The sequence below is a fragment of the Coregonus lavaretus genome (genome assembly GCF_964263955.1).
Source record: "Coregonus lavaretus genome assembly, chromosome: 31".
In the NCBI taxonomy this organism is placed as follows: Eukaryota; Metazoa; Chordata; class Actinopteri; order Salmoniformes; family Salmonidae; genus Coregonus; species Coregonus lavaretus.
The window spans coordinates 24440693-24453282 of NC_140018.1; positions in this window are offsets into that span (position 1 = coordinate 24440693).

The following is a 12590-nucleotide window of genomic DNA, read 5'->3' on the forward strand; positions in this document are numbered from 1 at the left end:
CAAACGCAAAGCAGAAAGTGTCTGACTGTGTGCACAGCAAGGCTTGTGGCTCTTTGATCATGGGGAATTCAAACAGGCGTTCAGGTTTCTCTATCTAAAAGCAAACTCCCCTTTACAGTACAAGGCTCAATGAATGATGTACTTTTGTCAGTGGCCACATTTTTTATTTCATCTGAATCTTACCATTGGAATGCTTTCATCTATGATACCCCTCTTTTGGTTGAACAGTGTCTTCAAACTGGCAAACCACAAAATGTTTCTACAATTATGAAACATTTGTCAAGGTTAGATATTTGATATTACATTTGCTACACATTAAGAAGTAAGTACAGTACCATGAAAACATTCTGCAACAGCAAGGTCACATGACAAATATCTCATATTTTGAAATGATTTAGTATTAGGTATTGGTTCAGCTCAGAAGTGGTAACAATGTTGTCTCTGTGTCATGTGATTCCAAAAATGTGTTCCTATTTAAGGATTATCTTGAAACTATCTGTTTCAATAGGAGAGACGCTGTCCACAACAGCACACACCTACTTGAAAACCAATTTAGATACAGTATTTAAAATATATATATATATAACTTTCTCGTATCTTATTTTATGATGGTGGAAGTTAAGATACAGTATTATGTATACTTATATATATATATATATATATATATATATGATAACATGCTTTTTTGATGGCTGCAGGGGTACAGTCAGTGTATGCCACTGTGTTATCTTCGGTTGCTAGCTCCTTTGTTTCTCCCTGCGTGGCGGTGAAGCTTGAGGCAGTGTTCAGCTCTGGAGCCTCTGAGCCCTGACACAGTGCTGCCTTCCTGTTATGTCACTATGGACTCACTCTGGAGTGGCTGCCTGGCTGCCCAGAACTAGGCCGGCCAGCCAGTCAGTCAGTCAGCCAGTCAGTCAGTCAGTCAGTCCTAATACCTAGTGATCACCGTACCATAAACTGTCCAGGAAATGTCATCTCCAGCTCGATGACTGAAGGACTCATGCTTTCAGCTGCTGCAGACCCAGGAACCTCTTTGGTTTCTTTGGTGACCAGAGGGCGCCATAACAGCTTGTCAGTGTTACCCAGTCTGTCTGTAGTAGCCGTTAGGTAGCGATGTGTGAGAGACGTTACAATAACCCGATAGCTGAACAATGGTGTTGTTATCTGAAGCCTCATTGATCAGATGTTGCTGTCTGTGTGTTTCACCCTGGTTTAAAGTATTTCATATTTTTGTGTGATGTTAATCAGTATTTTAAGGCATCCATGACTCGTTTGTCCTGTGCACTATTCAGATCATGCTTCCTTACAGAATGATGATGCAACAACAGCAGCAGCCTTTTGCGAATTGAATATGCTTGAGAGAATTGAATATGCTTTTGAGAATTAAATATGTTTAGCATTTGTAATATTCTTCCAATTGTTTTCATGTATCCAGACTTATTTTTATTTTTATTTTTTGCCATTTCAACCAAAGCCACCCTTTGAAAAAATAATGTTTTTATTGTATAATGCTTTACTTCATCCATGGCTTGAAGGTACAGTAACGACTTATTATGACAATTAATAATTGTTCATGGAATGAATGCATATTATTGCTTTGAGTTAATCCTTTGGTTTCATGTTTCCATGTCAATTTGATTGTATATACATATAGGAACAGATGAGAGAGAAACTCAAATTAGAGGTTTTGTCATATCACAGATTATTCAAAGCGGACGTGTTGGGAAGTGTGTTTTAATGTTTAAATGTCCTTAAAGACAACTTGCTGAATTACATTATGTAAATGAATCAAACATGAGCAACCAATAAATATGGACACACAGGTTGGTATCACTCTGCTCTCTTATTTACCTGTTTTGCACTCCTGTATACTGCATACTATGTTTAAGTGTAATGAATATCCTAAAATGGAGGCCATACTCCTGACGCACACCAATTTCAGCTAAGCAGTAAGGCATGAGAGTGTGAGCTAAACAGTGTCAAGACCAAGGTTATGCTAAAGGTAAAACTGACCTTGTATTTACAGGCACTTTTGTTAGACGAACCTCTGCTGTTGAAGTATGAGTTGAAGACCACTGAACTGAATACATTATGATTACAGCAGGTGATTGAGAGACCTTCAAAGCGTTCAGTAAGCAGGTCGCATTGAAATGAGAGCGCCTTCAGTAAACACGTGTATTGGCAAATTTGCCGATGAATACATGAAAAACTCTGAAAGATATCAAAAGCTGTGTGATCATGGTAATTGGTCGGGTGGAAAATGACCTCAGAATACCTCTAGGCCGCGTTTCAGAAAAATATAAGCAGCTGGTGTCTGTGTAGAGAGCTAATATGAGGAATTGTCGCAGCAGAAGGATTTTTCCATCCTTGCCTATACTGAGCCACCCTGGGTTTACTGCAGTGTGTGTGGAGAAGAGGACACACCACAATCCCCCACTGAACACACATAGCAGCAAACCCACCAGCTTTTTGAATTATTCATTGAGAAAGCCATCGTTATTTCCTCCCACATGACCATCACGGTGCAGTCTGTTTGGCTAGTTGGCTCACCCAGTCAGAGGAGGCCCATACTGACTAAGACAACAGACGTGGTGTGATTTATGATTTCACATGGGATTCTCCACCTTGACTGAGTCTACTGATCTTCCCCATTGACTTCAATGTAATAGTGTAGCACTCTTTGTTCTATAGCTCTGTTGAGAGCGCGAGGAGCCAGAGGTGGAACCAGCAGCTTCCATATTGCCTTACTTTGCCCTGGTCCACTCCCAGACAGCCTTTTATGGAGATTGGAGCTCTGATCCTGGCCTGAGGTGGACTCTGGGAGCTGCCTGCCTTCCGACTGCGTGTTTAGGCTGTTGATGCTGGAGGGAGTTGTGTTGTGGAGGATACTGTGGCCAAAAAGGCAGAGATGAATCACACCTCTTTACCTCAGGTCTCTTACTCACATCACATGCATGAGACTCACCCACTCTGACTATGTGGCAAGGAGCAATATTCTCTCTAATGTCTCTGTCTGCACAGTGGTTATATCAGGAATTCAAACAACCCCCACAGCATAATTGATTTCACTCTGTTTTCACCCAAAACTCCACGGTAGCTTCAAACCTAAGACAACAAGCGGTTGGTTTTTGGAACGTCCGTTGTATTATTCATTGCAAGAGGTGGCATTACCGAGCATTGTACTAATTTAGTGCTCTGGCTGACCCAGATCTCATGGCTCATCAGCTGATGAAGAGGCCTAGCTAGCTGGCTTGTGTGGCTCTCTCTCTTTGTGGTAGACTGCTACTGTAGCTCAGGGATCATAGGGTCCTCAGGACCAACACCTCTCCTCTGCTGTAGAGCCATGGAGAATCAATCAATCAATCAATTTTATTTTATATAGCCCTTCGTACATCAGCTAATATCTCGAAGTGCTGTACAGAAACCCAGCCTAAAACCCCAAACAGCTAGTAATGCAGGTGTAGAAGCACGGTGGCTAGGAAAAACTCCCTAGAAAGGCCAAAACCTAGGAAGAAACCTAGAGAGGAACCAGGCTATGAGGGGTGGCCAGTCCTCTTCTGGCTGTGCCGGGTGGAGATTATAACAGAACCATGCTAAGATGTTCAAAAATGTTCATAAGTGACAAGCATGGTCAAATAATAATCAGGAATAAATCTCAGTTGGCTTTTCATAGCCGATCATTAAGAGTTGAAAACAGCAGGTCTGGGACAGGTAGGGGTTCCATAACCGCAGGCAGAACAGTTGAAACTGGAATAGCAGCAAGGCCAGGCGGACTGGGGACAGCAAGGAGTCACCACGGCCGGTAGTCCCGACGTATGGTCCTAGGGCTCAGGTCTCTCAGTTGGCTTTTCATAGCCGATCATTAAGAGTTGAAAACAGCAGGTCTGGGACAGGTAGGGGTTTCGTAACCGCAGGCAGAACAGTTGAAACTGGAATAGCAGCAAGGCCAGGCGGACTGGGGACAGCAAGGTGTCAGCATGCCCGGTAGTCCTGACGTATGGTCCTAGGGCTCAGGTTCTCAGAGAGAAAGAGAGAACGAGAGAATTAGAGAGAGCATACTTAAATTCACACAGGACACTGGATAAGACAGGAGAAGTACTCCAGGTATAACCAACTAACCCCAGCCCCCCGACACATAAACTACTGCAGCATAAATACTGGAGGCTGAGACAGGAGCGGTCCGGAGACACTGTGGCCCCATCCGAAGAAACCCCCGGACAGGGCCAAACAGGAAGGATATAACCCCACCCACTCTGCCAAAGCACAGCCCCCGCACCACTAGAGGGATATCCTCAACCACCAACTTACAATCCTGAGACAAGGCCGAGTATAGCCCACAGAGGTCTCCACCACAGCACAAACCAAGGGGGGGCGCCAACCCAGACAGGAAGATCACGTCAGTAACTCAACCCACTCAAGTGACGCACCCCTCCCAGGGACGGCATGAAAGAGCACCAGCAAGCCAGTGACTCAGCCCCTGTAACAGGGTTAGAGGCAGAGAACCCCAGTGGAGAGAGGGGAACCGGCCTGGCAGAGACAGCAAGGGCTGTTCGTTGCTCCAGAGCCTTTCCGTTCACCTTCACACTCCTGGGCCAGACTACACTCAATCATAAGACCTACTGAAGAGATAAGTCTTCAGTAAAGACTTAAAGGTTGAGACCGAGTCTGCGTCTCTCACATGGGTAGGCAAACTGTTCCATAAAAATGGAGATCTATAGGAGAAAGCCCTGCCTCCCGCTGTTTGCTTAGAAATTCTAGGGACAATTAGGAGGCCTGCGTCTTGTGACCGTAGCGTACGTATTGGTATGTACGGCAGGACCAACTCGGAAAGATAGGTAGGAGCAAGCCCATGTAACGCTTTATAGGTTAACAGTAAAACCTTGAAATCAGCCCTTGCCTTAACAGGAAGCCAGTGTAGGGAAGCTAGCACTGGAGTAATATGATCAAATTTCTTGGTTCTAGTCAGGATTCTAGCAGCCGTATTTAGCACTAACTGAAGTTTATTTAGTGCTTTATCCGGGTAGCCGGAAAGTAGAGCATTGCAGTAGTCTAACCTAGAAGTAACAAATGCATGGATTAATTTTTCTGCATCATTTTTGGACAGAAAATTTCTGATTTTTGCAATGTTACGTAGATGGAAAAAAGCTGTCCTTGAAACAGTCTTGATATGTTCGTCAAAAGAGAGATCAGGGTCAAGAGTAACGCCGAGGTCCTTCACAGTTTTATTTGAGACGACTTTACAACCATCAAGATGAATTGTCAGATTTAACAGAAGATCTCTTTGTTTCTTGGGACCTAGAACAAGCATCTCTGTTTTGTCCGAGTTTAAAAGTAGAAAGTTTTCAGCCATCCACTTCCTTATGTCTGAAACACAGGCTTCTAGCGAGGGCAATTTTGGGGCTTCACCATGTTTCATTGAAATGTACAGCTGTGTGTCATCCGCATAGCAGTGAAAGTTAACATTATGTTTTTGAATAACATCCCCAAGAGGTAAAATATATAGTGAAAACAATAGTGGTCCTAAAACGGAACCTTGAGGAACACCGAAATGTACAGTTGATTTGTCGGAGGACAGACCATTCACAGAGACAAACTGATATCTTTCCGACAGGTAAGATCTAAACCAGGCCAGAACTTGTCCGTGTAGACCAATTTGGGTTTCCAGTCTCTCCAAAAGAATGTGGTGATCGATGGTGTCAAAGGCAGCACTAAGGTCTAGTAGCACGAGGACAGATGCAGAGCCTCGGTCTGACGCCATTAAAAGGTCATTTACCACCTTCACAAGTGCAGTCTCAGTGCTATGATGGGGTCTAAAACCAGACTGAAGCATTTCGTATACATTGTTTGTCTTCAGAAAGGCAGTGAGTTGCTGCGCAACAGCTTTTTCTAAAATTTTTGAGAGGAATGGAAGATTCGATATAGGCCGATAGTTTTTTATATTTTCCGGGTCAAGGTTTGGCTTTTTCAAGAGAGGCTTTATCACTGCCACTTTTAGTGAGTTTGGTACACATCCGGTGGATAGAGAGCTGTTTATTATGTTCAACATAGGAGGGCCAAGCACAGGAAGCAGCTCCTTCAGCAGTTTAGTAGGAATAGGATCCAGTATGCAGCTTGAAGGTTTAGAGGCCATGATTATTTTCATCATTGTGTCAAGAGATATAGTACTAAAACACTTAAGTGTCTCTCCCGATCCCAGGCCCTCGCAGAGCTGTGCAGATCCAGGACAGCTAAGCCCTGGAGGAATACGCAGATTCAAAGAGGAGTCCGTAATTTGCTTTCTAATGGTCATGATCTTTTCCTCAAAGAAGTTCATGAATTTATTACTGCTGAAGTGAAAGCCATCCTCTCTTGGGGAATGCTGCTTTTTAGTTAGCTTTGCAACAGTATCAAAAAGAAATTTTGGATTGTTCTTATTTTCCTCGATTAAGTTGGAAAAGTAGGATGATCGAGCAGCAGTGAGGGCTCTTCGGTACTGCACGGTACTGTCTTTCCAAGCTAGTCGGAAGACTTCCAGTTTGGTGTGGCGCCATTTCCGTTCCAATTTCCTGGAAGCTTGCTTCAAAGCTCGGGTATTTTCTGTATACCAGGGAGCTAGTTTCTTATGACAAATGTTTTTCGTTTTTAGGGGTGCAACTGCATCTAGGGTATTGCGCAAGGTTAAATTGAGTTCCTCAGTTAAGTGGTTAACTGATTTTTGTCCTCTGACGTCCTTGGGTAGGCAGAAGGAGTCTGGAAGGGCATCAAGGAATTTTTGTGTTGTCTGAGAATTTATAGCACGACTTTTGATGCTCCTTGGTTGGGGTCTGAGCAGATTATTTGTTGCGATTGCAAACGTATTAAAATGGTGGTCCGATAGTCCAGGATTTTGTGGAAAAACATTAAGATCTACAACATTTATTCCATGGGACAAAACTAGGTCCAGAGTATGACTGTGGCAGTGAGTAGGTCCAGAGACATGTTGGACAAAACCCACTGAGTCGATGATGGCTCCGAAAGACTTTTGGAGTGGGTCTGTGGACTTCTCCATGTGAATATTAAAATCACCAAAAATTAGAATATGATCTGCTATGACTACAAGGTCTGATAGGAATTCAGGAAACTCAGAGAGGAATGCTGTATATGGCCCAGGAGGCCTGTAAACAGTAGCTATAAAAAGTGATTGAGTAGGCTGCATAGATTTCATGACTAGAAGCTCAAAAGACGAAAACGCCATTTTTTTTTTTGTAAATTGAAATTTGCTATCGTAAATGTTAGCAACACCTCCGCCTTTGCGGGATGCACGGGGAATATGGTCACTAGTGTAACCAGGAGGTGAGGCCTCATTTAACACAGCAAATTCATCAGGCTTAAGCCATGTTTCAGTCAGGCCAATCACATCAAGATTATGATCAGTGATTAGTTCATTGACTATGACTGCCTTTGAAGTGAGGGATCTAACATTAAGTAACCCTATTTTGAGATGTGAGGTATCACGATCTCTTTCAATAATGGCAGGAATGGAGGAGGTCTTTATCCTAATAAGATTGCTAGGGCGAACACCGTCATGTTTAGTTTTGCCCAACCTAGGTCGAGGCACAGACACAGTCTCAATGGGTATGGCTGAGCTGACTACACTGACTGTGCTATTGGCAGACTCCACTAAGCTGGCAGGTTGGCTAACAGCCTGCTGCCTGGCCTGCACCCTATTTCACTGTGGGGCTAGAGGAGTTAGAGCCCTATCTATGTTGGTAGATAAGATGAGAGCACCCCTCCAGCTAGGATGGAGTCCGTCACTCCTTAGCAGGTCAGGCTTGGTCCTGTTTGTGGGTGAGTCCCAGAAAGAGGGCCAATTATCTACAAATTCTATCTTTTGGGAGGGGCAGAAAACAGTTTTCAACCAGCGATTGAGTGCTGAGACTCTGCTGTAGAGCTCGTCACTCCCCCTAACTGGGAGGGGGCCAGAGACAATTACTCGATGCCGACACATCTTTCTAGCTGATTTACACGCTGAAGCTATGTTGCACTTGGTGACCTCTGACTGTTTCATCCTAACATCGTTGGTGCCGACGTGGATAACAATATCTCTATACTCTCTACACTCGCCAGTTTTAGCTTTAGCCAGCACCATCTTTAGATTAGCCTTAACGTCGGTAGCCCTGCCCCCTGGTAAACAGTGTATGATCGCTGGGTGATTCGTTTTAAGTCTAATACTGCGGGTAATGGAGTCGCCAATGACTAGGGTTTTCAATTTGTCAGAGCTAATGGTGGGAGCCTTCGGCGTCTCAGACCCCGTAACGGGAGGAGTAGAGACAAGAGAAGACTCAGACTCAGACTCCGACTCGCTACATAATGGGGAAAACCGGTTGAAAGTTTCTGTCGGCTGAATGAGCGACACCGGTTGAGCATTCCAACGGTATTTCCCTCCAGAAGCCATGAGAAAGTTGTCCGGCTGCGGGGACTGTGCGGGGGGATTTATACTAACGTTACTATCTGTACTTACTGGTGGCACAGACGCTGTTTCTTCCTTTCCTACACTGAAATTACCCTTGCCTAACGATTGCGTCTGAAGCTGGGCTTGTAGCACAGCTATTCTCGCCGTAAGGCGATCGTTCTCCTGTATATTATGAGTACAGCGACTGCAATTAGAAGACATCATGTTAATGTTACTACTTAGCTTCGGCTGTTGAAGATGTTGACGAACCATGTCCAGATAAAGCGTCCGGAGTGAAAAAGTTGAATGAGGGAAAAAAGTTGCGATGGAAAAAAGGAAAATAAAGTAAAGTTGGCAGCAAAAACGCACAGGAAAATGACTCTTCTGTCTCGGGATAAAACGTCCGGGGTGAAAAAGTTTAACGAAAAAAGATGAGTGAGGACAAAACTAAAAAGTTGGTAAATTTGTTGAACACAGAGATTGATTAAACGTTTATTAAAAGTAAAACGTGAATAGTTTGGCAGGTAGCCAAGTAGCAACAAACAGCACAGCAGCACGGAGACAATGCGGAGACATTATTCCTTTAAATAGTGTACTGCTTTTAGGGGACAGAAAATGTGGGTTCAAGTAGCACGGTTTTAGCAGGAAACCAATGTAAGAGAGGAATTTACTCGCTGGATTCTATTTTTGTTCCCTGGCCTTTTTCTGAGCAGATTTGATTCCATTAGTTTTATGAATAGCTCAGGCGTGGGCTGTGACTCCTCTTGTTGGGCCAGTTTGGGAGGAGCCTTGAGAGAAAATGGAAAGGACGGACCCACAAATCAAATTATACAGTACCACTAAAGTCCTTTGGCATACAGTAGCCTCCACTCATACAGTATCTGTGGAACTGACTCAATGTTATGAAAGCACTTATCTGCACTGCATGATATTTAGGCAAACACACCTCAAGTACTCTGTCGTGTTTTTATTTCCCCTCTCAGGCCTGGGAATCGAGTATACACTGTGTCCTGGGAGTCTTAAAGGTTGCCTGTGTGGTAAAGTGTCATAAAAACAACACAGCAGCAATTGATGGAGGCACTCTGCAGCAGCACATACGGTTGCCTGCCTCATAACTGGGGTAAAAAAAAGCTATAAAAATGTCAGGTATGATTATCCCTCTGTTGCAGAAACAGTATTATCGCTGCTGTTTTATCCCCACCGATATTAGTCCCTGTTTATAAGGACTGCTGTTACACAGGGAAATATGGACATAAGAGGATTGGACCTAATCAACAGTCTTTATAGTCACTGTTATGCCTCAGGATCAGATAACTTTGTTGCTGGGTGGCATGACAATGCGCTGTCCAGAATACAATAGTTTAAGGACAGATTACAGTGTGTAGTGAAGATTTGTGTCATTACAATATGAAAAGAAGATTGTTGCATTAAGGAGATAGTTCGTGATTATGGCAATGAAGCCCTTAATATATATCCCCAGAGTCAGATGAACTTGTGGATACCATTGTTATGTATCTGCGTCCTATCCCTTTAACACAAAAATGAATCTTCCATGACTAGAAGATATTAAAGACATCTATACCTATAATTTGAAGTAAGCACATACCAAAATAAAACACACAGACATTTAAAATGTTTACATGTTTACTCAATTTGTAACGCTAACATTGGACTGCCATGTGTAGTCCACAGCCACATTTTGCTTAACGTATACTAAAATATTAACAAGGTTGACAAAAAATAAGTCAAGAGAACATTGTTCTGAAAACAAAACAAAGAAATCAAAAAATAAGAATTCATATAAATACTGTAACACTTTATAAATGCTGTATTATCAGTTGGTTTATGCACCATTTACAACATACTTTCAATAGATATTTTGGGGGATTTCAAATACTTTCAATAAATCATGTGTTATTGTTGTTGTTTAAATAAGGGTTTGCACTTTGTTAAAACTGTTCAAAACTACAACTACAACATAAGAACAGTATCATTAAACATATCAGTGACACCCTGTTGTGATCAATTGCAGGACAGAGCTACAGCAGAGAAGGGAAAACGTTTAGAAATAGTCTCATAATCTAGCAATAGAGCATTGACAAGGTAACCCAGGGTAAATAGCTATAAAAAAGGAATAGCACAAAAAAATATATATATATATTTTGTATTTTTGGCAAGAAAATGAATCTCAAACGCAATTAGTATTTGGGAACATATCTAATATTGTTGCTGTTACATAAGTTGGAGCATTTGTTTTCCTCTGTGCATGTCAGGAAATCAACAGAGCGTACACATCTCATAGCAACGCGATCTATATCCATCCATTACATGCAGCTCAACTGATGTCTGACAGGTCTGTTTATACCTAATATTTAAAGTCCTACAATAGTGCTACAAGTCCTACAGTACTCACCAAAGTGTTGCTGGGAACAAGGGACAATAACTGCAAAATGTGTTGTGTTTATTCAAATAACAGTCATGCATAATACAGGAAATTAACAAAACTGAATAATCTAAAAGAACAAAACAACCCAAAACATATTTCAATTCTGAATAATGTTTTTGAAACGACATTGTTACAGCTCACATAATCGGCACATACTCAGTGCTTATTAATCATGTATATCTGAGGTCTGTACTCAAGACATTCCACAAGTGAATAAATTAACTGAAATGTGCCAGTGGCACTGGTGTAAATCAAGTAAACTTAAGGTATTAAAACCTCATACGGTATAGTTGTCTTAGTCATTGTTTTGTTATACTTAGTGACTGGGAAAGGTATGATGGTATGACCTTTCTATTCTATAAAAGAATAGAAAGGTAAGACATAGTTATATATTTATGAAAAAATATAATTCCCTGCTGTTGTTGTTGATGTTTATCGTAGATGAGTGTATCTCATGGTGGGGGGACTCTGCCCCCAGCCATCAGTCAGATCCACAGAAAACAACACACAGAAGACAGCAGCATTTCCTCTGGTGGAACAGGAAATGGAGCTCTGGAACTTCAAAGTCAAGTTTATTTTACTCTCTGGCCTACTTCTCAATACTTTGTCGAGCTGTTGTTGCTGACTGTGAATGCATGTCTCCTTGGAAAACGTACAATTTACTGTACCACTGCAAAATGTATGGATAGATAGTAAACAGATACCATACAACAGGCTGAGACAGCTACAGTCAAAACAAAGTAATTGCTCAGCCTTCACTTTCAGGCTTTCATGGTATGGGCTCTCAAGTCACCATGTATTGCCTGTACTTATCGTCCCTTCTGTTGTAGCAAGGACATCTAAGCTCAGATCCAATAGTTTCTTTCACATGGTCTTGAAACATGGACTCCTGACATCAAGTCTCGAGTTGAGTAAGAAAACAATGGAAATGCTGGGCTCAGCTCAGCAACACCATTATCAGGAAAAGGCACTCCTACTTGAAAATACAGTGCCCTCTGTAATTATTGGGACAGTGAAGTATTTGCAAGTAGTTAATTATCTGGTCAACATATTCATAGCACGCAATGACTACATCAAGCTTGTAACTCTACAAATGTGTTTGTTTTGGTTGTGTTTCAGATTAATCTGTGCCCAATAGAAATGAAAGGTAAATAATGTATTGTGTCATTTTGGAGTCACTTTTACTGTAAATAGGAATAGAATATGTTTCTAAACACTTCTACATTAATGTGGATGCTGCCATGATTACGGATAATCCTGAATGAATTGTGAATAATGATGAGTGAGAAAGTTACAGATGCACAAAAATGATAACCTCCCCTGTTAATGTAATGGTGAGAGGTTAGCATGTCTTGGGGGTTTGATATTTTTGTGTCTGTAACTTTCTCACTCATAATTTCACGATTATAAAAAATGATCCGTAATTCTGGTACCATCTACATTAATCTAGATGTGTTTAGAATCATATTCTATTCCTGTTTACAATAAAAGTGACTCCAAAATGACACAATACATTATTTAACATTCATTTCTATTGGGCACAAAATAATCTGAAACACAGCCAAAACAAACAGCAAATGCATCCAACAAATTTGTAGTGACAAGCTTGATGTAGTCATTGTGTGCAAATACTGAAATGTTTACTACTTTAATACACATATAAGTGAATTTGACCCAATACTTTTGCTCACTTAAAATGGGGGGACTATGTACAAAAGTGCTTTAATTTCTAAA